We start from the raw sequence: 3,476 nt of genomic DNA on the forward strand, positions 1-3,476 counted from the left end.
GGGGTGGGAAGGTGAGGGGAGGTTGTCTGAAATTTGCTGGCAGGCACGTCTGTTCCTGGGGGGGAGCCGGGATACGTCATTAAGGGAAGTGAGTCAGTTGGTCAGCAGCCCTGAATTTTGGAGAGTGTCATTGTCCCTCTCGTGGCTGCCAGTGTCTCCAGGAGGAAATGTATTCCTGCTCTTTGCTGAGGACAGGGTGAGTGCTGAGGTAGTTGGCAGGATATAAAAAAAGCTGCCTGCCTCTTATGTTGGCTCATCCTGGAGTGCCTGGCACGGCAGACCTACTTCCATTGGTTGGGAAGCCTCCTGCTGGCAGCTTGGACAAAGGTTTCTTTCCTTCCCTGTGCAGAGCTCAGATGAGGCCATGCCTTTTGCTGCACTGGCTTCCTCAGTCCCCCAGGCCTGGGCTGGCAGGGAGAGATTCTGCCTGCCCACAGGAGGGGATTCTCCATTGCCCTGAACCGTGGGAGGTTCCAGTAGCATCCGTGCAGAGTGTGCGCAAGGCCAGAAGTACATTATATGGGTGCAGATCACTATGCAAAGTGCAAGGTAGTTGTGACTCTTTCAATCTTCCCAGTTCTCGGGGTTTGGAACAGAGTGCTCTTAAATCCAGCTGAGCTGAAGGTGTTCTGCCCTTAAGAGCACCTGCTTCCTTCTTAGGGGCCAAGTTGCCTTCTCCATCCCTTATCACTCCTTGACCCCCATCAAGGGCAGGGCTTTAAGTCTACAAGGGCTGCGCCAGCCTTCCACACCTGCTGGCACTGCACAGGCAAATATTTGCAAAGGTGCTGGGAGATAAAGACGCCACTGCACTGATCCAGACTCATCAGTGCAACCGTGGCTAGAAATACAAAGCCTTCTTTTGTGCCCAAGGCTCTTGGGGGTGGCAAGTGGGGAGTCCAGGTCTACAAGATGGCTGTAAGGAGAGTAAATGCAAGACAAATGGGGCTTGGAGCCAGGGACTCCTGAGTCCCAGCCCTACCTCCAACAGCTCAGCTCTGCAGTGGAGAGAAGCACAGTAGTGAGGATGGATGACATGGTCCTTGCCACTGATCCCCCATGCCAGATTGGACTTCGGTGGCCTGGATTGGATCACTTTGCAGGCTGGATCCAACCCATAGGCCATAGGTCGCCACCCCCTTCATGGCCTTGACATGTATCACTCCATTACTTACCGGGCCCTGTGAGAGCTATGGCAGGGAACAGAACTCAGAGCCTCCTGTTACAAAAGCACATGCCATTTTGCCTGCTGATTAAAGGAGAGCCTTGCTCAGCTGTATAGGGCATGTGACACACAAGCCAGCAGTTCCAATTTCATCCAGTAGAGAACAATTAGTGACACAGATCCCTGCTGTAAGTCAGGATTGGTCTGATCTGCAAAGTTCAGCCCCAGGGTTTTGTTTTAGGACTAAATTCTCTTGGTTGAAGGCAGATGAACTGTGTTGAGGAGATGCCTTTTTCTAGCAATACATTATTTGTGCTGTTTTGCTGCCTGGAAGCCCCAGGTATGGATCTAGACCCTATTGTGCTAGGTGCTGTACAAACCCACATACATCCAGATCATAGAAAAGCTTCTTTGAAACAATGCTTTGAGGGAACAGTGTTGAAAACCACAGGGGTCACATCCTGCTGTTGTCTAGTTTGCACTTATCATTAAGGTGTTTGTTGTTGTGGTTTAGCTAATGCTTGGAAGAGAACAGCCAGGAAGGCCAAGGGGCTGAGAAACCCCACAGGAAGCAGACCTCCCTCATTCTGTATCTGTCCCCAAAGCAACCAACATAGGCTTGCCAAAATCAAAGCGTGGGCGTGGGAGCAGCCACAGTACTCAACATCAGCATTGTGCAGATGCTATTTTGGACGGCAGCAGAAGCAATGCAGTGCTTCCTGGGGCTCAGGGATGGTGCACTGCAGCCTGGAGGGGGATATCTCAGGTCAAGAGGTTCTTGGTTGCAGTGTGTGACACAGCAGAGCACCATAGTTACAGCAAGGCAACCTCTCTGCACATAGCAAGGCTTAGATCCTGGTGCTCCCTTGCCCTGGCACCCCCCTTTGGGGCTTCTTGTTAACCCCTCTGGGGCTGAGAAGTTGGAAAGCGAACCCAGGGGAAGATAGCATTCTGCCCTCTATTCATAGGGGTGGAAACGGAAGTTTCTAAGGTCATGACCACAAACTGTGCTGACCGGTGCAGGTTACCAGCCTCACGTGGGCCTCAGAGTGCTCCCAGTGCTGTGAAAGTGGAAGCTGCCTGCAGCAGAACCGAGTGCATTAGAGCAGCATGAAGGATAGCGATTACACACGAGCAAAGGCTGTTTTCCCTACACAGTCGTCTCCCCCATGGAAATGCAATGCAACCCCCATACCTTTCTTTTTTTTTTTTGGAGGTACAGTGAATGCTGGATTGACAATGATGCTGGCTTCTGCTGTACCATGCATGTCCCATCCCCCCCTCCAGACTTGCAGGCAGTTTGTAGAGGAAAGTCCTCCCTGCAAATCCTGGTGTGTGAGTGCAGTGAGTTGGCTTATAGAACTTGCCACCTTGACCAGCTGCAGGGTGGAGATGGAGGGCTCAGCAGAAGTTGGGGTCCTGTGGAAATAGATGCGGCAGTGGGCTTTGCCATCCAGGTACATCCCAAAAGGGATGTTGCTTCCTTGCAGCTCAAAGGCCACCAGGGTTCATTTCTAGTTCAGGCCTTAGGATGGTGGAGCCAGCTGCTCAATCTCTGAGCGCACCCTTGGTGATCAGCGCACACACTTGTACACGGCAGATGCACTGTGGTGAGCAGAGTTAAGGTGATGTGATTAACTCTGGTGTCTCCTGGCTTTTGAGTCATTGACGCAGCGCTCTCTTCTCATATGTGGCCTTTTGGTCTTAATCGCTACTCAGGCTTCAGTGTAGTGTTGTGAGTGCACAAGGTGTGTGTCAAAACCTACGAAATAGGGCAGCTGCCCTGGCAGTGGGAAGTTAGCACTGTGGAGCCAGCCGTGTGGCCAGGTGGGGGGATGCCAGCCAGAGCTTCTGAGCCCTACCTCGAGTGCACCAGCCTGCCGCCCCTCTGCCGCCTCGCCCGAATCTGCTGCCGAGGTCCTCCCCGCACCTTTTTGTTACGCACACCCCTCTGCAAGCCCCCGGACCTCCTGGCTCTGGCCAAGCTGGCCACCTACAACAAGGCGGCGCGGGAAACCGCGGGGCTCTTCCTCGCTCCTCCTGGCAGGGTTTTACCGCTCCACCTCCACAGGCTCCCGCGCCTCTTTCAAGGGGCAGTGGGCACTGCTCCGTGTGCCCCTCCGCCCCCCCGGGCACGAACCTGTGACCTCCCTCCCCTTCCTGCTTTCTCTTTATTCATGGCTGAAGCGCGCGCGCTGGGGAGGCTCGCGGTCGCCCCTGAGGGCCTGAGCCCGCCTCACACAGGCCGGCGGCGCGGGGCCGCCGGGTCCTGCCCAGCTCGGAGCGGGCAGCAGGGTCGGGGCAGGGCGCG

The sequence above is a fragment of the Crocodylus porosus genome, unplaced genomic scaffold (genome assembly GCF_001723895.1).
Source record: "Crocodylus porosus isolate Cpor-Errol unplaced genomic scaffold, CroPor_comp1, whole genome shotgun sequence".
NCBI lineage: Eukaryota > Metazoa > Chordata > Crocodylia > Crocodylidae > Crocodylus > Crocodylus porosus.